The following is a 27,598-nucleotide window of genomic DNA, read 5'->3' as shown; positions in this document are numbered from 1 at the left end:
ATGTACTTACTGTTCTTACTGCCTGGAAAACCTGCTCCTAGGGCTGGGAAGGTGGCTCAGTGGTAGAGCACTTGCCTTGCATGCATGAGGCCCTGGGTTCAATTCCTCAGCACCACATGAGCAAAAAGAAAAAAGCTGGAAGTGGCGCTGTGGCTCAAGTGGTAGAGCCTTGAGCTGAAGAGCTGAGGGACAGCGCCCAGGCCCAGAGTTCAGGCCCCACGACCGGACCCAAAAAAAGAAATAAAGAAAGAAAACTTGCTCCTAGATAATTGCCTGGATGATGGCTCTCATATCAACTATCTCCTCTTTAGGGATGTCTCTCCCCATCCCCAATGTGAAGTTGTTGCCACAAAACCACCAATTTCGTGTCTCTGATTTACAGAAAGTATCATTATGATTTCTGGTTTTCTTTTCAGCATGAAATTGGTGAGGAGAGAGCCATATTCACTTCTGTTTCTCCAATACCTGTAATAGTGCCTAGTCCTTAGTGCTCAGGAGCCTTACATGGAGATTAGCCTTCTCCAGCTCAATTTATCCTAGCTTCTGGTCAGGACAGCTTCTCAAGCTGAAGTCTGGTGGCTAGTAATCATTCCCTCTTATTCTTTGTGCCATTTGGTGGTGTTGAGTCTACTTCAGGGAAAAATCAGTGTTTGACACTTATTTGCTGCTATGGCAAAGGTGACTGTGACATCATAGAAGTTATGGCTATTGTTTTGTAAAGCTGTGTGAGGACACCCAACCCCACACAATTTCCCCAATATATGTGTCTCCTTTGCTCAGGAGTGCATTCAACAATTCAGCAACCAAACTGTCACCCAGTTCCTGATACACTCAGAGTATGTTTCCATTTCCTTTTAAAAAGAAAAAAGAAAAATTAAAGACATGCCTTTGATGATTTTCATTGAATTACTAAAACAGAGTAAATTTATGTATTTGTAAATCTTTGCCCATCTCTCTTGAGCCCTTGCTATATTTCTATGTGTTTGCAGCTTGGGAAGGGAAATAAGGTTTAATTCAGTATTGTCAGATACTATAGTTCAGAAGGCTCTTTTTAGACCCTTTTGGAGGGAATGCCAACTTTCCATCTTATGTTCTACAGATGGCCATCTTGGTACAGGAACTGAATAGACTGTCATAACATAAGAGGCTTGTCCTGATTTCTACTGACTTTCCTCTGGGGTCAGGGAGTGTGATCCCACTGCATATGTGTCTCTTTGTTACACTGAAAGGCCCAGGCCTCCTCAGAAAATCTAAGGCCAAGGGGGTAAGAGAGATTAAAACTCAGAACCCAGCTTCCCATATCATTGGGATTACAGGATTGAGTCTCATGGCCTCAACTCATAGCTGCTTTTATATACATACTGTAGTCAGTTTCATTATATTCACTTCCTAGACAGATATATACAAATATATGTATATAATTATTCATCTATTTTTAATCAATGTTATATCTAGAAATGCACAAATATATATTCATATAATTATAATCAAATTATATCCCTACTATCCCCAATAATATTTTACATTAATGTTTTGTGAAAAAAATACTAGACTAAAAATTTAAATGCCTTTGTAGTTTGAAAAATCATATTCAATCTTATATATTATATAATATACTATATATAACATAAAGAATATAACACATATTAACATATAACTAATTTAATTGTGGTTTCTTTTCTTCCTGATTTTGTGTTTTTTCATCTATGTAAACTTTCTTTCTTCTATTGATGATGGCTTTTACTTTCCAGTATACATATTTTCTATATATTTTGTCAAATATTTTCATTTGTCAAATATTTTATATTACTGGAGTCAAATTTTTCTTCCATATTTACCCAAAGCACAATGAAGATGTATACAGATTTAAACTCACTGTTGGAAGAGCATCCCACAGACCACTATAAGTATTGTGGCATTTGTCACAATTGACAGAATAGATTTTTAGGACATCTGATCTGCTATGTCCTAGACCTTTTGTAGCCACCTTATCACCCCATGCAGTCATGACCTGCTTCCTTGCCACTCCCTGTACATTTAACAGTTCCCATTATATGCAGTAGGCTGTCTTGTACAGCCCCCTGTCAATCTCTGTTCCCCCCCCCCCAGAACATGTATGCACGATGTTTCAGATTGTAGGTTTAAAAAGAAACATATTTAGGATTCATGAATTTTAGAATATATCAAAAACATTGACATTTTAATAAAGTTAGAAAAATAAATAGAATGAACCTTTTACAACAATCAGGACAAAAAGAAAAATAAAGATTTTCCCAGGAAGAGGGAAAGGAATCTCTAAATCTAGATTGGCCTCTAAGTTGCCTTCAGCAGAAATTCTGCCTCGGAGTCCTCAAAGGGATCTACTTCCTCATTAAAGACAGGATTTTCTTCCTGAGTCCAGAGAGGGACAGATTCTAATTTCTCAATTGGAAATTGGATCCCCTGCAGGAGGACAGATTGGTCTGGGTATTCTTTGAGGAAAGATTCCTTTTCTTCAACTGAATCTAGATTTTGGACCTCACTTATTGGTTTCACTGAACATAGACTGTGGTCATTTTCCATTAGCACACATTTACCCTGCACACCAAGAAGTGTTCTTTTTGACTGGTTTGGAGCTGATCTAGCTGGATTGTGAACATCAATGGAAGACATTCTGGATCGTCTTCTTCCTTGGTGCAGGTACACCTGCATCACATGTGGGATGTCCATAGGACTCAAAACCTGCTTGGGCCTTTCTACAAATTAAAAAAAAAAACTCTATGTTCACATGCTTTCTGGAGATTAGTGATGGCTTCTGATCTCCATCAGTCCCCATAGACTACATCACTGAAGGTTATTTATCTGTAGTTCTGCAGGAGCTGCTCTATGTTGATGCAAACCTGAGAATGGAAATAGGTACAAGATTCTTAGAGTAGACTCTAGAAGTTAAGGTGTGACTAAACTTCCATGAGGATCTAATGGGGGAAGCTGTAGAACTTGAGTTTGGACTGAACACTGATGGGAAGGTAGGGTATTTCTGAATGTATACTTCCAAGTTCTTTCAAAAAGAGAACATATTACCGGCAAAGAATATCCATAAAAGGACATTTTGCCAAGCTGGAGAGTACTAAGGGCTGTTGGCCAATCAGGCCCATCTCTAGAGACCCAGGTTCCATTCCTACTCACAAGCTCTGAGGCATTGAAACAAGGACTTCTTCCTCTTTTTCTTGGTCTCATGGGTCATGTGTTCCTCCAGCTGGTCCAGAAGAATATGTAAGTGGAAGAGCAGGTCTGAAGAGGGCATGTTGAGCTTGACATACTGTGTAAGTTCTTTTAGGGTGCAATGGTTCTTGGGTTCATAGAAATCATCAGGGTAGAAGTCCATCCACATAAGGAGGATGGAATAAACGATGCTGTGGGCAGTTTGGTGACAAGGAAAATGAAATTCCACCCTCCTCATCCTGAGCCTTGTACTAGAGCTTCTTTCTGCAGGACTTGCAGGTTGGGAAGTGGGAAGAGACTTCTGCAAGCAGGATGGTCCTCAAAATATCACTTCTAGAAATTTCTTAAATATAATTCTCTAAAATTCTCCCTGTGATAGGAAGAGAAAGTTGTTTCCCCACTGAATCTGACTTGCTATACACAGCCCTCCCTGTCTTCCATGAGAGTCCCAAACCACAACCACATCCACAACTGTGTAATCTGCTATGCACTGAAGTGCCAAGACTCAACCCCCTGGTGAAAATCACAACTTGTGTGCAAAGAAGAAAGTTGGCTTTGATTCGGAAACCTCAAAGATACCCAGTTTTCAAGGACAGAACTTCTTTTTGTGCCAACATCCACTTACTTCTTCACTTGTTCATTTTCCAATTATGGTAGTAGGATCTGTACCAATGGAAGGAGAGAAGGAAGTTAACTCTATGCTTCTCCTTTTCTGAACTAACAGGACACACATGGGACTGGCTAAGACCCACATGGTAATGTAAACATGACAGACAAAAAGTGGAGAAATGTTTACACAATTTCATGCAAATTCTGTGAGGATGCTTATATGCATCTGTCCAAATAAATGCACAATGACTCATGCCTCTAATTCTACTAATCACAGTTTGAACGCAGTCTAGTTTGTAAAATTCCAAAGACACTAATCTTCAATTAACCAGCCAAAGGCCAGAACTGGACCTGGGGCTCAAATGGTAGAGTGTTACAAATGGGACAGCACTCAAGCCCCCAATTCAAGTTTCAGTTGCATCCTTTCTTCTGTCTATATTCCTTCAAAGGCCTCCAAGATAGTGATTTTCTAGGTGAGGGTGGACGTTGGATGCCACGGGCTCATTCCTTTAATGCTGGTCTCTCAGCAAGCAAATTGCTAAGGCTCCACTAGCTTCTGAGGCAAATGAAATGCTCTGGCAGCCCAGTCCTAAGGAATTAGCCAGAGAGTGTACTTCTTCGTCTCTAGCCAAGCTCCTTGATCAGACTCCAGTGAAACAGTCTCAGAAAGGTGCCAAGTATACCAATACTGCCAGGGGGTCTCATCAACCCTGAGTTTGAAAGAGGAACACTCACTTTTTTTTGTTGGTTGTGGGGCTTGAACTCTGGGCTTGGGTGATATCCTTTAGCTCTTCAGTTAAAGGCTATCACTCACCCACTTGAGCCACAGTGCCACTTCCGGTTTTCTAGTGGTTTATTGGACATAAGAGTCTCATGGACTTTCCTGTCACGGCTGGCTTTGAACTACGGTCCTCAGATCTCAGCCTCCTGAGTAGCTAGGATTACAGGCATGATCCACTGGCACCTGGCTTAGGAACATTCACTTTTTAAACAGAATATCCAGCAACTGCTCCATTGTCCCCCACTCTCTATAGTGGTAGAGGAAGTTTCCAACATAGAAGGGATCACCTTTCTGGTAGTCAGGGACCAGGTCCATTACCAGCATTTCCAGCAAGCCTGAGTCCAGGATCCATATGTTATAAGGCACATTCAGGGTTTGGGCTGATTCATTGTCACACTGAGGTGGTAAAAAGAATGGATCTTTGAAATGTGAAAGTGGGAGTACCCTTCAAATTGAGTAATTGTAATAGAGTGGATTGAAAAGTACACAGTAAATATTTTCTCAGTATACACATATAAAAGCACACAAGAAGAAGTTTCTAATGTGGGCTGGATGAGATTAGATAGGTTTCCTGTTATAGTTATACTTGCCTGAGTTGCCTTATGATTCCCTTGGTTTCTTCTTATAAAAAAGGCCTGAGACATTGGATTCGTGATTTGGCACTGATCCAAAGTCTGCAGCATTGAGTGAGGCACTCATACCTCTCATGCCTGAGAGCTGAGTCTCTTGAACTTTGAAAACAACACAAGAACATCTTTCTTGTTCCTGCACCACAGGCCAAGTGAGCTGGCTTGAGCTGAATGTCAGTTACAGTTGCTTGGCTCTCATAGTTCTATATTCTATTCCATTGTGAGGTAGGTAGTGTCATTTCTCAGAGCCCAATGATCTAAGCTGTTTGGTCACATAAGACCATCCCAAAGACAAACTGGAGACTGAAATCTCCCCTCTCACATCACTATATCCACATGTGGACATTGTCAATTCCCAACATCCTCAGCTAAGCCTAGATACAGGCATGGTCTCAGCCTCAAGGAGCCCTTCCTAGGTCAGATCCAAGCCTTATTTGTCACTATTTCTTTCATAATGCACAAATCATTTCGGGTCTCATGGCCCTCTCAGCCTGTCATGTGCTTCTTGCATCTATTTTTGACATCTACTTCCTAGGACATTGTAAGGTTTTTGTTTCCTAATCTGTTTGCTCTTGATGCCCCTGTGTGCTGTCATCTGGAAAAAAGGCAAGTACTTAGAGGTGGGAAAATCAAACAAGTATTGAAAAACAAACATTACACATATAGTCAGACATTTTTACAAGTGTTCATTCTTGTAAGATAAAAGACTATTTTTGATAATTTTGTCATATTTTATGACAGAGGGGAAGGGGAGAAGGGAAGAGGTGCTGCATTGTCTTCTCATAATTCAATGATTATTATTTAAAAATACTATAGTTGAAGGAATGTACTATTTAAAGATAAAAGCTGTGCTCCTGTTCTTTTTATAAGCTAGTCGTTTATAAAGTATTCCTCACTAAAGTCTTGTCATCTGTGTCCCATGAACTATCCTCCTCCTTCAAAATAATCAAGGAAAACCTTCACAAATAAGTGGACTGTTGTCCAACCCCTGGATAAGAATTTAAGGTACAACATTGCCTGCAATTTTGTTTGTGTACATGTGTGTGAGAGTGTGTGTGTATGTGGGTGAATGTGTGTCTGTGCATATGTGTGTTTTAGGGCTTGTTCTCAGGGGCTATATGACAATCCCGAGTGTTTTTCCCTTGCGTGTAGTGCCCTACCAATTGTGCTACAGTTTCACTGCAAGTTTTCTGTACTGAACTGGAGAGGAGAGACTCATAAAATTCCCTGTTCAGGCTGTCTGAAGTAAATCTCAGGTCTCAACCTCCTGTTAGCTAGAGTGATAATTATGTGCTTCCAGATCCTAGTAAGAAAGCATTGTTATTGGAGGCAGTGGGGTTGCAAGTTTCAGTCCACCTTCACCACACTCTATATTATTAAACAGCAACAATAAAACCCTATATCAAAATACAATAATAAGAGGTAATTAGAATAAAATTTAGTGATATAGTCTGCTGGCATCACTTTCAGGCACCCTTGGTCTTAATGTTTAGCATCACAAAACCAAACAAAATGAGATAATTACAGTAGACTCAACGAATTTTAATTCCATCTTAAAATAATTTCAAAACATTATAAGAGGAGGGAGGGACCAAGATGGCGACGGGGCAGTAGGGAAACGCCACAGCTCTCTCCAACCAAAAAGAGAGTTCGAGTTCCAACGCTTAATCTCCCCAAGAGACCGACAACAACAAAAAGACGAACACTCAGAGAAAAACCAGAGGCGGAGAATAACAAAAAAGAAAGAGGAAAAGAATTTCAAAACAGAGAAAAGCGAAGACCCCTCCCCCAACCTTTACTGGCCGCGCGGCAGTGCGCCAAGCCGCCGGCCAGCCGGCCCGGCGGGGGCTGTGGGAGCCCCAGAGAAACAGCAGAGACACAGGGGGCCACTTTCAGAACATCTGGTACTGGTTTGCAGAACAGCAGATCACCAGGAACAGAGAAACCTACCAGCCGGGAGTCTCCACGAGGATCCCACCCCCACCCCTCACTCTCCACCCGAGCAGAGAGGCTCCATCCCGCCAAAGTCGCTCGGCATCAGCAGAGTGACAAAAGGACCTGCGGCAGACCACCCGGCCCTCCGGATCGCGATCGCAACGATCCAGCACTCTCCACCCGAGCAGAGAGGTTCCATCCCGCCAAAGCGGCTCGGCGCGACAAAGGGTCCTGTCTGCAGACCACCCGCCCGCCCGATCACGATCGCAACAACCCGGCGGGGTCACTTGGGCCCCAGAGGTACCGAGAAGAAGCTGCCTGAGCGTGGACACTCTTGACCCAACAGCTTCGACAGAGGCAGAGACAGAAAAGAATCACACAGAGCCACCACCGCCCAACCCAGCCCGGATTGCAACAACAACTGACGACCTACACCACACAGAAACAACCAGCTCCAGGGTGAGTACCCCACAGGGGAAGTGTATCCCTCAAGGGAGACCAGAGCTGGAGGGAATCCCCAGACCCTGACCTAGACTCCCTACCCCAGCACCCGGACCACAGGACCCACTAAAACTGGGAACTGTTTGAGAGCTCCACCAGCCCGTGGAGCACACTCAGCTGGCCAGGCTAGAGCAAGAGCACCCTTGGAAGGGAGCTTAAATGCCCAAGCCAGGAACAGCGCCCCTGGGTCAAGACTACCAACAGTAGAAGAAATTTGAACTGTGTCCCCCAGGCTGTATAACCTAGGGGGTATACACATCAGCACAGGCCTAACAAGCGCGCTCCAGGCTGGGGCCGGAACCAAGCCCGGGGATCCGGCGCCCGAACAACACAACCAACTCCTCCCAATTGAAGTAAAAAGCTGAGCATACGCCTCAACAGAGGGGAGAAAACCAGGAAACAACACTCCCCCAGGAAGCACGCCTGTGACAACAAAAGACCTGGAGGCCCAGGACAAGAGAAGCCCAAACCCCACCAAAACTCCACCCATATACCCTAGACTGGGAATTGGGCAACACAGGCTGCCAGCACCTGATAGTAAGCAGGAGCTCAGACTGTTAAGGCGGCTCAGCAATAGAGTGATAGTCTTGGATGTATGAGGCCCTGGATCTGATTCCTCAGCATCACAAAAGCAAAAAGGGTCAGAAGTGGTGCTGTGGCTCAAACGGTAGGGTGCCAGCCTTGAGCTGAAAAGCTGAGGGACAGCACCCAAACCTAGAGTTCAAGCCCACAACCAGCCCAAAACAAATAAACAAAAACACATCAGGAGCCCATAGCAGACTCCAGCATTTGGGAGAGTGCATCCAGAGCATCTGTTCTTCACAAGAGCACCCGTAGGAGCAAACACAAGCAGTCTAGGCTGCTCAACCCTTCCAAAGGCGGGAACTGTCAGCAATCTACAGCAGAGAGCTGAGAATCCTAAGTAAGTCAGAATAGCAGCTGGAAATAGGCTCCCAACAGAACCCAGATCAGGCACAGACTCTCTCTACCAATACAGAATCAGCAACCAAGCAAAGACAGACACACCAAAACAAAATTGAAGAGCAGTCTCCTGAACCTCCATGCGAAAATCACAGAGAAAAATCACAAGGTTTACTACCACCCAGGACAGCAAGCTCACCTCAAAAGCCAGCAGCCACACAGGGGAGAGCCCCAGTGGGAGCAAAGCAGGAATGGAAGACAAAGGCTACTTCCAAGGGTTGCTGGAGGCAATGACTCAAGAAATAAAGCGAGAAATTTATCAGAAATTGAAAGAGCACAAGGATGAACTATCCAAAGAGATACAGGGTATCAAACAAGAGATGCATGCAAAAATAGAAGCTGCACAAACCTCAATAAGAAGTGAGATAAACGCCAAATTAGAGGTAATGCATACCTCATTGAGAGGTGAGATCAGTACTCTGAGAACCAACATTGAATCCATAAAGGGATCCATTTCCTCCATGCAAACCACAATAGAAGCCACTGTCAACAGAGTGAATGAAATGGAAGGTCGAGTGTCAGATACAGAAGACAGAATACACCAACTGGACCAAAAAGTGACAGATATGGAAAAATTACTCAAATTAAACCAAAGGGATATTCAAGAGCAAGCAGATAATGCTAAAAAATTTAACCTTCGCATAATTGGAGTGGACGAAGGTGAGGAATTCCAGAGCAAGGGAATGCAACACCTATTTAACAAGATAATCAATGAAAATTTTCCCCACCTCAAAAACGACCATCTTAACTACATCACAAAAGCTTATCGAACACCCAACAAGCAAGACCCCAGGAGAAACACTTCTAGACACATTATAGTAAAAATGATAGATCTGAATAATAAGGAAACAATCCTGCATGCAGCAAAAATGAAGAAGGAGCTATACTACAATGGGAAAAAAATAAGAATTACTGCAGATCTCTCCACACAAACAATGAATGCAAGAAAAGCCTGGGAAAGCACCATACGAGCCCTGAGAGCCAATAACTGCCAACCCAGACTGATCTACCCGGCAAAGCTAGCATTCACATTTGATGGAGAACTGAAAACTTTTAATAGCAAAGAAAAACTAAATGAATACATAAACATTAAGCCAGCATTACAAAGAATTCTAAGAGGGGGGACACAACCTGAAGAAAGCAGCCAGGAACTGGGGCCTGCCCCAAACAGGCATTACTCAAAGTCTAACTGAGCAAGCACAGGAGGAAAGGAAAAAAGAAAAACTTAGGAAAACGGAATGGCAGGGACAACAATGCATCTCTCTATACTTTCTCTTAATATAAATGGGCTGAATTCGCCAATTAAAAGAAAACGAACTGAGGACTGGATAAGAAAACAAGACCCATCCATCTGTTGCCTTCAGGAGACCCACCTCTCAGCCAAACATACAAACAAACTCAGAGTGAAGGGGTGGAAAAGGATCTACCAATCAAACGCCCCCAGTAAGAAAGCAGGTGTAGCTATCCTGATATCTGACAAAATAAACTTTTCATTAAAATCAGTACAGAAAGACAAGGACGGACACTACATATTAATAAAGGGAACAATCCAAGAGGAGGATATAACCATCATCAACTTATATGCCCCAAATATTGGTGCACCCAGATATGTCAAACAAATGCTCTCAAACTTACAGAATAAAATAGATCCCAATACGATAATACTAGGAGACTTTAACACACCACTCTCACCAAAGGACAGGTCTACCAACCAGAGGATTGACAAAGAAGCTACCGAATTAAGAGAGGCCATACTTCAAGCGGAATTAACTGACATCTACCGAGTATTTCACCCTAAAACAACACAGTACACATTCTTCTCAGCAGCTCACGGAACTTTCTCCAAAATAGACCATATCATAGTTCATGCAAGGAACTTAAGCAAATACAAAGGGATCGACATAATCCCCTGTATCCTATCTGACCACAGTGGAATCAAGCTAGCTCTCAATAACAAAGCATACCGCAGAAATTTCTCCAATACATGGAAATTGAACAGCACACTCCTTAACAATGCCTGGATAACAGAAGAGATCAGAGAAGAAATAAAGCACTTCCTACAACTCAATGAAAATGAAAACACCTCACAAAGAAACTTGTGGGACACAGCAAAAGCAGTCCTGAGGGGCAAATTTATTGCCCTCAGTGCCCACATCAAGAGAATGGAGACAGACCAAGTAAATAACCTCATGTTGCAATTAAAACAGCTAGAAAAACAGGAAAAAATGGAACCTAAAGCTACTAGAAGAAGCCAGATAACCAAATTAAAAGCAGAGATTAACCAATTAGAAAATCAGAAAACCATAACCAAAATAAACCAAACAAAAAGCTGGTTCTTTGAAAAAATAAACAAAATTGATGGCCCATTGGCTAGATTAATTAAAAAAAGAAGAGTGGAAACCCATATTAATAGGATTAGGGATGCCACGGGAAACATCACCACACGTACCCAAGATATCCAAACAATTCTAACAGACTACTTTCAAAAGCTATACTCTCTAAAGGAAGAAAATCGGGCAGAAATGGATGCATTTTTAGAGAAATACAAGTTGCCCAAACTGAGCAAAGAAGAAGTTAACCAATTAAATAAGCCAATATCCTATAATGAGATACAGGAAGCTATCAAAAGTCTTCCAACAAAAAAAAGCCCAGGACCAGATGGATTCACAGCAGAATTCTATAAGACCTTTAAACAAGAACTAATACCCATACTCCTCAAGCTCTTCAGAGAAACAGAGAAGGAAGGAGCTATCCCAAACTCATTCTACGAAGCCAATATCACACTCATCCCCAAACCAGGCAAAGACCCAACCAAAAAGGAGAATTACAGGCCAATCTCCTTGATGAACACAGATGCAAAGATCCTTAACAAGATTCTAGCTAACAGAATCCAGAAACACATAAAAAAAATAATTCACTATGACCAGGTAGGCTTCATCCCAGAGACACAGGGATGGTTTAACATACGTAAGTCAATAAATGTAATCCAACATATCAACAGAGCCAAGGTCAAGAATCACATGATTATCGCTACAGATGCAGAAAAGGCCTTTGACAAAATTCAACATTCATTCATGCTAAAAGCTCTGGAGAAAATAGGAATAGAAGGAACATTTCTAAAAACAATAAAAGCCATTTATGACAGACCAATAGCCAATATTATACTTAATGGGGAAAAGCTACAACCAATTCTCCTAAAATCAGGAACAAGGCAAGGATGCCCACTGTCTCCACTCCTCTTCAATATAGTCCTAGAACCCTTAGCCAGGGCAATAAGGCAAGAAAAAGATATTAAAGGGATCCTCATAGGAAAAGAAGAAGTTAAACTATCCCTTTTTGCAGACGACATGATACTATACCTCCACGATCCCAAAAACTCCATCCCCAAACTCTTAGAAATCATAAATCACTTTGGCAAAATAGCAGGATACAAAATAAACCCACAAAAATCAGTTGCCTTCCTATACACTGATAATGTACAGGAAGAGAGGGAAATAAAGGGAGCAACCCCATTCACAATAACCTCCCGAAAAATAAAATATTTAGGAATTAACCTAACCAAAGATGTAAAAGAACTATTTAATGAGAACTATAAAAAGTTAAAGAAAGAAATTGCAGAAGACACTAGGAAATGGAAAGACCTCCCATGCTCCTGGATAGGCCGACTTAATATAGTAAAGATGGTAATACTTCCAAAACTAATATACAAATTCAACGCAATTCCTATTAAAATCCCAATGACGTACATCACTGAAATACAGAAAACAGTCCAAAAATTCATATGGAACAACAAAAGACCTAGAATAGCCAAAACAATTCTAGGGGATAAAGACAATATGGGAGGGCTATCCATGCCGAACTTCAAACTCTACTACAGAGCTATAATAACAAAGACAGCATGGTACTGGCACAAAAACAGACCCGAAGACCAATGGAACAGAATAGAAGATCCAGAAATAAATCCACAGGCCTACAGCCAGCTGATATTCGACAAAGGAGCCAAAGACATACAATGGAAGAAACACAGCCTCTTCAACCGCTGGTGCTGGGAAAACTGGGCAGCCACATGCAGAAAACTAAAAGTGGACCCCAGCCTATCACCATGCACCAACATCAACTCAAAATGGATTAAAGACCTTAACATTAAACCTGAATCTCTGAAACTACTGCAGGACAGAGTAGGAGAGACACTTGAACTAATAGGCACAGGAAGGAACTTCCTGAACAGAGTCCCAGGGTCACAACAAATTGGAGAGAGACTCGACAAATGGGACTACCTTAAAATAAAAAGCTTCTGCACAGATAAAGCTATCGCAACCAAGCTAGAAAGACAACCAACTAATTGGGAAAAAATATTTACCAGCAATATATCAGACAAGGGGTTAACATCCTGTATATACAGGGAACTCAAGAAACTAATCCCTCCCAAACCCAACACACCAATTACTAAATGGGCAAGGGAACTAAAGAGGGACTTCTCAAATGAAGAAATAAAAATGGCAAAGAAACACATGAGGAAATGTTCATCATCCCCGGTGGTGAAGGAAATGCAAATAAAGACAACCCTGAGATACCACCTTACCCCAGTCACAATGTCCCACATCCACAAATCAGCCAACGACAAATGCTGGAGGGGATGTGGAGAACGAGGAACGCTATTACACTGCTGGTGGGAATGTACACTCATACAACCACTTTGGAAAGCAGTCTGGAGGGTCCTTAGAAAGCTAAAGATTGACCTCCCTTACGACCCAGTCATACCACTTCTAGGCATCTACCCTGAACAACAGGAACCAATATACAAGGACACGTGCACCTCCATGTTTATTGCAGCACTGTTCGCAATAGCTAGGATATGGAAACAACCTAGATGCCCCACCACAGATGAATGGATCCAAAAATTGTGGTATCTATACACAATGGAATATTATGCAGCCATTAGAAATGACAAAATAATGGCATTTGCAGGGAAATGGATGGAGCTAGAAGGAATCATGTTGAGCGAGGTAAGCCAAGAACGAAGAGACAAACAGTACATGGTCTCCCTGATAAGTGGATGATGAATCCAAAATGTTAGGTGATATGACAAAACTAACAGGACTTAAGAAACAAAGAACTCCCACTCATCTGGTTGAACCACTACTAAATATCCCCATGCTGCTGATCACATATATGGTATATAACATATGAGCACCGTTATATATTACAGACTGTGATAGACAATTTGCTCCAGGAAAGTTAGAATGAACTTGTGACTTTAAATGAGCATCATTATTCCACAATACTGTGAATTTCCGGAAATTAAGTAATCACTTAATCACGATCAAAAAAAAAAAAAAAAAAAGAACCTTGGGGAAGGGAGGGAGGGAGGGGATGGTAGGGGGAAAACAATGGACTGGGTAACAATGTTCAAGAGGAAGTGGAAGTGTACTCATTACCTCACTCATGTAACTGTAACCCTCTGTATAGTATCTCTACAATAAAAAAAATTAAAAAAAAAAAAAAAAAAAAACATTATAAGAAACAAGAAAGCATTCATACTTATAAGGAGAATGTAAAAAAGATAAAAGATGGCAGATTATGAAATGGAAAATTCTACACTGCAAGAAAATTATTGTCATGGTGAATATATGATGGTATTGTCACAGTGAATATATGATAATGTACTTCAGAGCAGCAATGGATAAATATATATTTACTACACATAGTCTAACTTGTCTCAATCTCTATAAACTTTCAATCTTCTAGTACACATCATCATTGTATTCATGTTTATGGTATATTCTAAAATAACTAGCACAGTCAGGAGGTTACCAAAATACATTAGCTTCAATGTTTTAGGAGATTAACCTGCTAATTGTATTGACTTCTATATATTAAACATGTAGTGTGTTATCATTGTACTCTCTAAGTATGTACAAACACTACTTCAAAGTGAAATTGAATACAACAAGGTTTTGAAGGCATATGCCTGTAAAGCTAGCTATTTGGGACATCAGTTCAAGACCAGTGTAGTTTTTTCTGCAATGCTCCCCAACCACTGGCTCTGCGTGATGGAATACATCTATCATCCCAGGTTCATTGGGAGCTGAGAGCTGGAGGATTTCAATTTCATGCCATAGGCAAGAACTTCCACATGGCTCCATCTCAACCAAAGAAGGTTCAACACTGGCTAGTACCTATCACCCCCACCTAGGTGAAAATAAAAATAAGAGCAATGTAGTATAAGAAACAAACAATATCAAAACATGCCAATATAAACCATCATGAACAACACACACCTAGTGTTTGTTTCTCATACCTGTAATCCTAACTATAGCTAGGATTATATATGTGAGCCAGGGGCACCAAGCATTTCATCATTTTAAAAATGACTATTGAAGCCAGGTGCCAGTGGCTCATTCCTGTAATCCCAGCTACTCAGGATGCTGAGATCTGAGGATCACAGTTCTAAGTCAGCTCAGGAAGAAAAAAACCCATAAGACTCTTACCTCCAATTAACAACTCAGAAGTCAGAAGTGTCTCTGTGGCTCAATTGGTAGAGTGCTAACTATGTTGAGCACAGAGTCTCACAGACAGTGCCCAGGCACTGAGTTCAAGCCCCACATCTGACAAAAAATAGATAAATAAACATTTAAATGTCTGAATTTTTTGTGAATTAAAATGATGGTGTTCATACGCAATTCTACAGACAACTACATATTTCATTATATTTGTGGTTAGAAAAAGTAGCAGCACTTGAATAATGGATATTTTTTCATAAACTAGGGCATACTGATCTCTAATTAGAGGAAATTGCTGGACTCATAGGTAGTATTTTTTGGTTGGTTTTTGTTTTGTTTATAGAACAGGATGAGAAACCTTATTTCTGCCAATGACCATTTGGATATGTATAACATCATCCACAGGCCATGCAGAATTAACAGTAAAGACATGACACAGTCAACTGGCAATAAACTTATTTGTCTTTATGCCATGTTCCCAATGATTTGTTTAGCTTATATGTCCCTATGGCCTACAGTTTCCTATTCCTGCCTTCCTCAAAATACAGCATGTTCCACCGATTCAGATTTGAGCCAAGCAATATGTAGTATTAGTGCCAAGAGTTAAGGAAAGTTGTAACACAAACAGGGAAGGATGAAACCAACACTTTAGTAGCTGGACACTGGGGACTCAGGCCTAGAATACTAGCTACTCAGGAGGCTGATGATCTCAGTTCAAAACCAGATGGAGTGAGAAAATCTCTGAGACTCTTCTCTCCAATTAACAACCAAAAAGCCATAAAAGGAGCTGGGGCTCCAGAGGTAAAGTAGCCTTGATTACAAAAAACTCAGGGGCAACACCCAATCCTGAGTTCAAGCTGAAGGTCAGGAACAAAAACAAAAACAATCAACAACAACAACAAAAAAAACAGAAACTGGGAAAAAGCTCAGGAAAGGATGGCATTGTCTACAAGACAAGTGTACACATTACATGAATTGTGAAATCACTGTACACACCTTAGTAACAATTACATTTTAAAAAGAATGTGAGAAATCCCAAAGCCATGGGGCCTTATGATGTGCATCTGCTTTCCAGAATTTCAGAGTCCCATCATCTAAGCTGGTAGCACACAGGTTGTACCTCAGGGTGATGAGAAAATAAGAAGCCAGAGATCCTTTCAGATTGTCCCACCAATTCTTCTATTACTGTAAGCAAAAAAAAAAAAAAAAAAAAAAAAAAACAAAGCAAATAAATTAGACTTTAAGGTTAAACTAAGCTGCTATTAAAGATTCCAGGCAGAATTATACGGTGCCTGCTTCAAGGCAAGAGTGAGGCCAAGCCCACAGCCTCCAGAGAGGCATGACTACCACTTGTCCAACACTGCTGTCCTCCCCGCCCCCAGAGTTTACCTACAAGTCCCAAGTCCCTGCCTTTCTTCTTGTAATTCTTCAGCCACTGGTTGTCTCATTTCTCATTGTCTGTTTAGGTGGGATTTGAGACTCCTTCCTCTCCTCACCCAGCCACCAGACCCCAGGGGCCAAACTCTGCACCTCACAGACACTCCCCAGAACCCAGCTGCCTTTGCAGTTGCTGCTTCCTGAGCCACTGGGCTACTGCCTCCTTCCTCCCTTCACCAGCCTCTGCCAGGGCCTCCCATCCTCTCCCTACCACCACCACCCCCAATCCCAGCTTGGCCTCCCCCGTGGCCACCCCTCCTCTCCACAAATCTCCCAGCCCCAACCCCAGCAGGATCACTGCTCTGGGGATACAACTGTGGGCCAGGCCCAGCAGAATCAAAGGTGCCACAGTGTGCAGCTGGCTGAGAACTGGAGACAGCATAGGTCTCTGATCAGTGTCTTTCACTTCACTTACACAATTATTAATTGTATTGATTTGGTATTTAAGTTTAGATTTCATAACTTCTTATTAAGCCTTTGCAGAAGAGCTGGTAGAAATATAGTCCCCAAATTCGGATTGTCTCTAGTTTAATTCTTTTGAGATTCAGAGATGTTTAAGTAGTTATAACAATCATGAACTCTCATTTTCATAGCAGATGCTATTCAGAAAATAATTGCTTATGCATCTGTTATCAATTATTTACAAGACTTGAAACTTTTAAAGTTTCAAATATTACAGGAAGATCTTTGATTCATGTTGAATGGAGGTGAGTAGGTTGAGCTGTTGCATACATTCTTGTGTGTGTGTGTGTGTGTGTGTGTGTGTGTGTGTGTGTGTGTGTGTGTGTGTGTGTGAGTGAGTGTTTCTGTGTGTGTGTAGGGGGGTGTATGTGTATCATTGAAATCAAGGATAAGGATGTTGAGCCCTGGTCTGAACTTGTTTCCTTTTTCTGAGATATACATTATGGTGTTTCTTTGTTGGTGGTAGGCTCTGATTGCTTGCCTTTGCCTGATGCTCACATTCCAGCTGAATTTTTCAATTAAAGCTTCTTATTTAGTATTGAGCATATAGGTCTCTGATGTTGCTTTGTCTTTAGTCTGCCATCTAGGATCTTCTTTTCCTCTTTAAAAATTTACATTCAATATAAATTTTACCTCCTGACTGATTTTTCCTTTAATTTGCATTTTGAAAAAAGTATTATAAGAACTTTGATCTCTGTATTCATGAAGAAAAACCATTTTGAATTCTCTGTTTAATGTAACAACACCTGGACACATTTGTTAACACCAAGATCTTAAAATTTATTTTGTAGTTTTAGTTTAAAATGCCTCCTCCATGTTTACAGCATGAGGAGACAAACAATTTCTGGTAACAATGATAACAGTTTTATTCATTAAAAAATCAGATAATTCATAATTTTGAATATGTATAGTGGCAAATAAACACATTTGGTAAATAGATTTGCTTGATAGATCCGTGCACAAAAATACCACTCCTAAGGGCTGAAAAGGTGGATCAGTGGTAGACAGCTTATCTTGAATGCACGAGACCCTGGGTTTGATTCTGCAGCACCACCTAAGCAGAAAAGCTAGAAGAGGTACTGAGGCTCAAGTGGTAGAGCACTAGTCTTGAGCTGAAGGGCTGAAGGACAGCGACCAGGCCCAGAGTTCACCACCAAAAACAAATTAAATAAATAAATAAAACTCATATCAAGTACATTAATTTCAAACGTTGATTACCATTTTAGTTAGGGGCAGGGTGCCAAGATATAGCAGACTTCTGTTGCAAAGCTTTAAGAAGGATTTCAACACCTGACAAGTACTAAAGACAAGAAGGAAAAAAATTAGCTCTGCCAACAACATATAGAATCACCACTCAAAGAGAAACCAGTACTAAGATGAAATGCTTTTCATAAAATTTCTTAAGAGATTCTGGCTCTATATTAATTATCATATAAGTTAACCTTCAAAATCTCCATCGATGGGCCTTAAGGGCACCTACAAAAACTGGAGGAGAGAATCATCAACCCAGATTTTTAATTTTGTAAATTAGGTAATGAGTTCATTTCTGGTTTGACAATCTCATCCCTTCCTTTGCTCTCTGTCTCTGATTTTCCCTCCTGTCCCTGTCCACAGTGGTATAGTTCATTGTGAACATAATATCGACAGAGTACAACTGAAACCAACCCAGCTTGACATATCCATTACATGTTTATCTGCAGTTAATCAGAAGAAATTGAGAATTGTGTGTTTCAACTGGTAGAGCTAGAACACCACCAGACTTCAATTGGAAACCTAAAGGACAGCGTCAATATTGTGATTTTTAAGAACCAATGCTGTCCCATACATAATCTCAGACTCCACACACACACACACACACACACACACACACACACACACACACACACACACACACACACACACACACACCTTAAAATAGATGTTAGTACTGAAATCCAAATAGTTTTTTTTTATTTTTATAAGTTTTATTTTTAGCTTTAATGAGGTTTGACTTGATAGTTTCTACTAATGAGCCACAACTTAGAACTTTGTTATAATTTTACCCTGTCTGTATTCAGAGAAACATTCTCTGAATTTCTCCATTTCCAGTTTGGTCCAGTTTCTTCTTTTGAGACTCAGTCTCTTAGACTTTTCTGTCTTGCATTGTCTGTAAGTTCATTAATCCAGTAGATCTCAGCCATCCTAATACCTGGACAGAACCTGCCTTGGGAAAAGTGTTCTAAGCTCACCATGCAATGGAGGCTGTTAGTACTCACCCATTATCATTTTTTCTTCAGAAATGAGAAATTGGGGGCTGGGAAGGTGGCTCAGTGGTAGAGTGCTTGCCTTGCAGAAATGAGAGATTGTTAGGTCCAGGAATTCAGGGGAAGCACTCACTGTGTGCTATTTCATACTTTTTTGGGGAAGGGCACGGTCCGGTCCTGGGGCCTGAACTCTGGGCCTGGGCGCTGTCCCTCAGCTCTTCAACTCAAGGCTCGTACTCTACCACTTGAGCCACAGCGCCACTTCCGGCTTTTTTCTTTTTGCTTATGTGGTGCTGAGTAATTGAACCCAGGGCCTCATGCATGCAAGGCAAGCGCTCTACCACTGAGCCATCTTCCCAGCCTGATTTCATACTTTTTTTATTTAATGGCAGCTTCCACCTATTGTCTACTTTAAGCATTGTGTGAAGAGAAAGATTGCCCCTAAGAGACAGAAGTACTGTACTAACTGTTGCTCTCAAAACACAGGAGGAGGGAAAGAAGTTCTGAAGGAGCCATGTAGCCTAGAAACTGAGTTCTTAGAAACTCAAACTGCCTTTTATCTTACCTTCAACATAGAAAGTCAGAGATTGCAGTGGCTTGTAAGCTCCATTTATATTCCTGTGCAGGGGCTCCCTTCCCCTTTGCCCTTCTGACTGTTTACATCAGTGGCAGGTGTGAAGACGTAACAAGAACACCTAAAGTTTGGGCCTGGGATTAAAAACTCCATTTTGTGATTATAAACATTCCACCACTTCCTGAATTGAATCTGAGGGGCAGAAGAAAGTTAGGTTAGGAATTCGTATAATTACTTCTAAGTTTGCTATCTAAAATCATCCCTTCCTACCCCTCAGAATCCTATTTCCCAACTGTGTAGACACCCTTACACTCTGTTCTCCTGAAGCATTTGAGTGTGGGCCATCATCTGCTTCTTATGTGTACTGCTTTTCAAATGGAGAGTTTCTCCTAGGCTCAAAATGATTTCATTGATGAGGACACTGTGCAATAAGCTAAACTGGGTTTGTTCATGTGTTCATACCCGAGGGAGAACTAGTAAGGGCTAAGTAGTAGTCAGGGCTCACTTGCTGCCAGTGGTATTGCTCTGAGGAATTACTGTCAATGTTGCCCACAGTACCTAGTCCAAGGCCTCTCAGAAAGGCTACAGACCCAAACTTCTTGAGTCTCTGTGTGAGCTAATCATCATTGGCCAACTATGTTCCATGGTTTGTGAGACATTCACTTCTGTGAGCATATGCATATGAGGGCCCAAGAATAGACTTACCTAGAAGGAAGATCCTAGAATGCTAAACTTCTACTAGGACAATGGAAACCCATGGTTTGGCATGCTTAATGTTTTTGAAAGACCCCAGACTCCTGGGATACTTTCGTCAACGGGAGGGCGCCCCAGAAACTCAGACTCCAGGCCGGGAGATGCAATAAGCAAGAGGAGTTTATTTGACGTTTGCACAAACGGACTCTCTGTCCCGAGCAGACGGGGAGCCCCGAGAAGTGGTTACAAGCCCTTTTTTAAAGGCAAAAACCACAAGATTAACGCATAACACAAAGCATCCCATGATTGGTTCATTTAAAGGTCATCATATACGCCAACAATCACTTTGCCACGTGGGAAATTTTGTAAAATGACTGGCCCATGGTTGGTTTAAGGGGGGTTTACATGGTTACAGGCCTATGATTGGTTGACATTTGGCTTAGCTTGTGGTCTTGCCAGGTGGTCGTTATCTCAAGGTCCTGTCTGGGGAATTTCTAAATGGGAACTGAGGAACACGTACTGTCTGTTCTTTATCTACGACCACTGACCTTGTCCTGGGGCCGACATCTGGTCCCTGAAACTTGTTAACTCATTTTTGGGAAGGGAAGGGTCAGTGCCAGCATAAGCAAGTTTACATAAGCAGAATCAGCAGTTAGCAAATTAGCAAATTGTAAAATGGACTCAGCCCTAATTTTTCTAATTCTTCAGTTTTAACCTGTGCACTGAACTAACAGGAGAAAGTGGCACAATAAGAAACTTGCCAATTTTGCCAAATAAAGAACTATGGTGAAGGTCAGAGAAAGGACATTGATTTCATGGTAGTCATGACAAGACAACAACTTAGCATACCTTCAGAATACTAATCCATACTCACCTACTTTTTTTGTTTTTGTTTTTGTTTTTTTGTCGGTCGTGGGGCTTGAACTCTGGGCCTGGGCGCTCTCCCTCAGCTCTTCAGCTCAAGGAGAGCGCTCTACCACTTGAGCTACAGTGCCACTTCCGGTTTTCCGGTGATTTATTGGAGATAGGAGTCTCATGGTCTCTCCTGCCCAGGCTGGCTTTGAACCGCGATCCTCAGATCTCAGCCTCCTGAGTAGCTAGGATTACAGGCGTGGGCCACCAGTGCCCGGCTCTCACCTACTGTTTTATTTACCCATGTCATTAAGTCTGAGTTGTATGTAGGAGTCTTCAGGGCCTTCAGAACAGGAAGATCTAGGCGAGAGCCTAAGATTGGTCTGCCATTTTGGACATAACATAACTAGTCAGATGGAAGCCCTTAGTAGTGTCCTATAAATATGTGCATTCATCCTACTACATTTGATAAGTATCCCCTCACAAAATTATCTTTCGTTAGGTCACTTTCTGACATAGCAGCTGTCTGGTAGCTCCATTGTGACTTCACTTTATTCTGCTGAGCCAGAAATGGAGAAGGAAAGACTGACCACAACACAATTGCATCTTTCTCAATGAGCAGTGAATGGCATGGGAGTATTTAAGATGCTTCCCATGTTCTCAGTGAGCTAGTACCACCTTGGATTCCAACTCAAATCTTGATAAACAGATACAGAAGTTACATATAGCTTGTTGTGCCAGATTCACAGCTACAGAGGTAAATGAGAAAGTGGAAGGCCTTGGTGTGATATGAAGCAGAATTCAAAGGATGTGGGGATGAAGTGAGCTACCTGGAGGGAAAAGGAGAGGCAGCTGAAGCTGAAGCTGAAGAGCACCTAGAGAGAGAAGATAGAGCAAGTTTGAGGCCACCTGGACATCAAAGTAACCCATCTGAGGTACAAGAGTCTGGCTGTCCACAGCCACAGAGAGAAGTTGGAAGAGCCACAGCAAGTGCTCTTTCCCATTGCTAGGGAGCTCCCAGAATGCCAGAGTAAGAATTGGTAGCTTCCCAGAGCACTGCTGCTGAGCACATCTCAGATCCCTTGCTATCATAATTGACATTGGAGAGGAGCAGCAAGAGCTGTATGAGGTGATTGCAGCTCACTATGTGGAGCCTGTTCTGCAGGATTGTGGAGTGTGGTCTCTCAGGATGCTTAGAGCAAAGATCCTATAACTGGTGTCAAAGAATGCAATCTACTTGGAGTAGACATTTATAGATGGCACGTGCCTGAACACAACAAGCTGATAATAGCTGCTAGAGGTAGTTTCCCTAAAGATCTAACAGCCAAAACTGGAGAGGCAAACCCAGAGCTCTGCACCACATCAGTCCACCATGAAAATTGCTTCTACCATAGTACTGGCTACCCAGTTTGCACACTCATGACCTTTTTACCCTGATTGTGCCCCACAATCCCTCACAACTTTTGCTCTTTCACTTTGTCTATGCTTCCTTGTCCCTGCTAAACAGTTCTGGATGCCTGTATTAGCTAGCCCAACCCCTGCAAAGCTGTAGCTGCTACCCAATTTCCTGACACTGCAACTCAGCAATTACAGTCACAGTTACCCTTTCCCTGGTATCCTAGTCTCTACTACTCTTTTCTGCTACCCATAATTCATAACACCATGGTTCCAGCTACCTGATCCCTGACACCCCTCTCTCTGATACCCCATTCCCAAACAAAGGGTAGATTGGGCACAGACAGTCGACTTGGGTACTCCTCTTGCAGGCACATTGGGCCAAGTTATTCCTCAGGTATTTAACATGAGGGACTAACTGGTGGTGGAAAGAAAAGAGGTTACTCAGAGGTCACTAAAATCCAAGGACATCACTTATAACTTCTTGCTAGGAAAAGAAGGCTCTAAGGTGAAAGAAAATTTTACAAAGAATATTGATGAAGATGCAAAAGGTTTAGCTTAGTGTCTTCTACTAGTGGTCTGAATTATTTTTGACATATATATGTAACTACTTTGCATTTTAAAAATTATATGAAAATGCACATTTATGTGGTACTTATATTAATTTATGGAATAGTTGTATAAGATCACGTTAATGATATTCAAGATTTTATGCTCTATGATATGCTCAAGAGGCTGCCTTTGGAAATATAAATAAATATAAATTGAGCTCTCTAACAACAAATGAAATCTCATTATCAAATACTACAAGGAGATTATGGATGCTAGTACCAAAATGAAAGCTGTAACAATAAAACTGAATAAAGCTGCAAGATTGAAGGGAGGGAGTCAGTGGTAAGGGCAATTATAAAAGAGAAATTCTTCACCATGGAATCGTGGAAGGATAGAATGTGTTTGTTGAATTACTAGCTTTTAAAACCATCTTAGAAAGCAAAACATTGGTTTTTATTATTGCTATTTGGAACCTCTTTAACGAATGGTTTAACAAAAATTTATCAAAACAACTTTGAAAATTCAATGATGTGAATTATCAGATTAACATTATACTCAAAGTTGCCTTCACATGCAGGCAGGCTGCATTCCTTTTCTATAAAATTAATGGACTAAGCTTCCTTTTAAATGGTTGGACAGTCCATGACACTTGTTCCAAAACAAGAAAAGATACTGGAGAGAAAAAAAAAAGAGGAAGGAGATTCAAGATTGCTGAAATTAGCATATTTCCCATTTAGACTTTAATGGGATTTTTCTACAAAGAATAAGATTTTCATCTTACCATAATAATGTCAAAATTGATGTGCTATAGGATAACTTCTAAATGTAATATTTAATGCTGTTGGATTACTTGAAGAGAAAGGTTTATAGAAAACTTTAAATTTCAGAAAAACTGTAATGTTCCAATAAACACGTAGAAGAAATATAATTTAAAAATTCGCTGCTTAAAGCAAACCCTGGCAGGAAAGTCTGAGAGATGATTGTCTAGAAACAGGAAGTGGCACTGTGGCTCAAGCGGTCAGGGCTCTCCTTGATCTGAAGAAAGTAGGGATATGTTGACACCCAGGTCCTGAGTTCAAACCTCATGACTGACAAGAAGAAATTTTAAAGAATTAAAGCATTAGGCCTGGGAAGGAGACTCAGTGGTAGAGTGTTTGTCTTGCATGCATGAGGTCCTGGGTTCAATTCCTCAGCACCACACAAGCAGAAAAAAGTGGAAATGGCACTATGGCTCAAGTGATAGAGCACTAGCCTTGAGCTGAACATATCAGGATCAGCACCCAGACCCAGAGTTCAGGCCCCCCTACCACCACCACCAACAACAACAAATTAAAGCATCCAACAACCTGAAGATGTTGTCCAGAATAATGAATGGGGCATTATCTGTTTACATGACTTAGTGACTTAAAACCTAGTTTACCAGGGGAGGTGGTGGGCAATTTGTGTGTTTTCTAAAACCTGCAAAATTATTTTGTATTTTCCCAAGGAGGGAGAAAGGAGGGGATGGGGGGAGGAGGGGAGGTGTTTGGTGACTTTGCCTTTTGGTTCAGTGATTTTTCTGGGGACAAATTCAGAGAAATACTGCTTGCAATCCTAGTTGCATGGGGAATGAAGAAGCCAGGCCCTGGAAGTGGTTTTGTCCTGTCCTTGGCCTGGTTCCAACAATCAATGGATAATTCAAGTCCACTTCAGGACCAAGATGCCTTGAAGACTACTGATCCACTGGACAGGCAGACCTAACCACAGCCAAAAAAGGCAAAAAATGCAATGCCGAGGGCAGCATTGGAAATCTACACCAGGCAGAGATTTTTTTATATTTTTTATTGTAAAATTACTGCACAGAGGGTTTACAGTTACATGAGTAGGGTAATGAGTTCATTTCCTATCGAGCATTGTTACCTCCTCCTTTGTTTTTCCCCTAGCCCTTCCCTCCCCACCTCCCCAACTCCTCCCTTCTTGACCCCTGCCCGAAACTGTAAATTCATTTTTGACACAGTGTCCTCTACATCTCATCATCACAATAGGTCAACCTGCATCCCCATTTAAGCATTCTGCTATATCCCTTCCACTCCCCAAATTACAAAAATGTATATACAAAATGCAGAACACTTGATCAAATACAGTGAAAACAGGGATTATACCATGGGGGGGGATGAACCTACAAAAGAATCACATAGTACATTATATTAAAAACAAAAGCAAGAAAGAAAAAACCACTATGTCTCTGACTTGGGGTACATTTCGCTTAACATCATTGTATATGGTCATATGTACATAGCCTTTGATCTTCTCTGCTTGTCCTAGACATGTACTAGTCCTTGCAAACAAGGGAAATCATGGACCTATGTTTCTTTGGGCCTGGCTTACTTCACTTAATTTAATTTTTACCAAGCCTTTCCATTTCCTAACAAATGGGGTAATGGCATTCTTTCTAATGGAGGCATAGAATTCCATTGTGTGTGTATGTCTATATCTATATACGTATATATAGATATATATCACATTTTCTTGATCCATTCATCTACTGAGGAGCATCAGAGTTGATTCCATATCATAGCTATGGTGACTAATTCTGCAAAAAACATGGTTGCGCTGGCAGCTTTGGTATGACCTTGTTTGTGATCATTTGGGTAAATGCCCTAAAGTGAGATTGCTGGATCATAGGGGAGCTCTACACGGATTCTTTTGAACAACTTCCATACTGCTTTCCAAAGTGGTTAAACAAGTTTACAATCCCACCAACAATGCAGTAGGGTTCCCTTTTAACCACATCCCCTCCAACATCTGTTGTTATTACATTTCTTGATTATTGCCATTCTAACTAGAGTGAGGTGCAATCTCAATGTTGTATTGATTTGCATTTCTTTTATGGCCAGAAAAGTTGAGCATTTCTTTATGTGTCTGATGGCCATTTTTATTTCCTCTTCAGAGAAGTCTCTCTTTAAGTCTTTAGCCCACTTAGTTATTGAGCAGTTGTTTGTTTGAAGATTTATTGTTGGGGGATTTTTTTTGAGTCCTAAGTATATTTTAGATATAAGACCTTGTGTCGAGAAGATCTTCTCCCAGTATGTGAGCTTTCTATTGATCTTGCTAGCTATGACCTTTGCCTTGCAGAAGATCTGATGTTTCATGCAATCCCATTTGTCCAAACTTCCTTTGATTTCTTTTGTTTCTGGCTCTCTATTAAGAAAATTTCTGTCTGTGTTAAAAAAAAAAACCCTAGATTTATTCCTATTCCTTCATGTAATGTTTTCTTGGTGTCTTCTTTTATTTTGAGGTCTTTGATCCATTCAGAGTTGATTCTCATGCAGGGTGACATATACAGAATCTAGCTTTAGTTTTCTACAGGTGTTTAACCAATTTTTTCCACACCATTTACTCAAAAGGCTGTCTGTCTTCCATTCTGTTTTTTTAGCTCCCTTGTGAAAGAGCAAGTGGCTATAGGTCAGTGGATTCATTTCTGAGCCTTCAGTCTTATTCCACTGGTCCTCAGGTCCATTCTTGTGTCAGTACCAAGCTGTTCTTTTACTATGGCTTTTTAGTAGAGTTTGAAATTTGGAATTGATATTGTTCCAGTACTGTTCTTTCTGTTAAGGATTGACAAACCTACAGCCAGTATTATACTTAATGGTGAAAAGTTACAGCCATTTCTTATAAATACAGGAGTGAGATTAAAAATGTCTACTCTCTCCACTCCTCTTCAACTTAATATTAGAATGCTAGCTGGGGCAGTAAGACAAGATGCAAACTGAAAGGGGATCCAAATAGAGAAAGATGAAGTAAAACTCTCCCTCTTTGCAGATGACATGATCTTGTATTTAAAGAACTCCATGACTCCACTCCCAAGTTACTTGAGCTGATCAGAAATTTTTGGCAAACTAGCAGAGTATAAAATTAACCCTCGGAAACCAATGACTTTCCTGTATTCCAATAACAATAAGGGTATGGCTGAAATTAGGAAAGCAACCCCTTTTTAATAGCCGCACAAAAAAATAAAATACCTAGGAGTTAACTTAAGAGGTGAAGGACCTCTGTGATGGAAACTTTAAAAACCTTAAAAAGAAAAAGAAAGCAGAACTAAGGAAGTGGGAAACCTCCCATGCTCATGAATTGGGAGGATTAACATCATGAAAATGGCAATACTGCCAAAAGCTATATCCAAATTCAATGTGATACCTATCAATATCCCAATCTCACTCTTAAATGAAATAGAAGAAGCAATCCAAAAATTATTATGGAAGAATAAAAGA

General features: G+C 41.0%; 1 long non-coding RNA gene across 3 annotated transcripts in view; it reads right to left on the bottom strand.

The window, feature by feature from the left end:
• Positions 1-2,126: 2,126 nt before the first annotated feature.
• Positions 2,127-27,598, bottom strand: part of LOC138837195 (uncharacterized) — a 77,049-nt gene continuing 51,577 nt past the window's right edge. The window contains exons 2-6 of one of the 3 annotated variants that reach the window (XR_011375229.1): positions 19,848-20,048; positions 18,258-18,339; positions 16,137-16,325; positions 3,166-3,864; positions 2,127-2,879 (exon numbers count right to left, since the gene is read on the bottom strand). This is a non-coding gene — a long non-coding RNA (uncharacterized lncRNA). Of the gene's footprint in view, positions 3,865-16,136; positions 16,326-18,257; positions 18,340-19,847; positions 20,049-27,598 lie in introns of all 3 variants that reach the window. The other 2 variants (XR_011375227.1, XR_011375228.1) reach the window with 2 other exon arrangements.

The sequence above is a fragment of the Dipodomys merriami genome, unplaced genomic scaffold (genome assembly GCF_024711535.1).
Source record: "Dipodomys merriami isolate MVZ:Mamm:240054 unplaced genomic scaffold, mDipMer1.0.p SCAF_266, whole genome shotgun sequence".
NCBI lineage: Eukaryota > Metazoa > Chordata > Mammalia > Rodentia > Heteromyidae > Dipodomys > Dipodomys merriami.
Note: the sequence above shows the minus strand (reverse complement) of the source record. Positions and strands in the feature narration are given on the sequence as shown.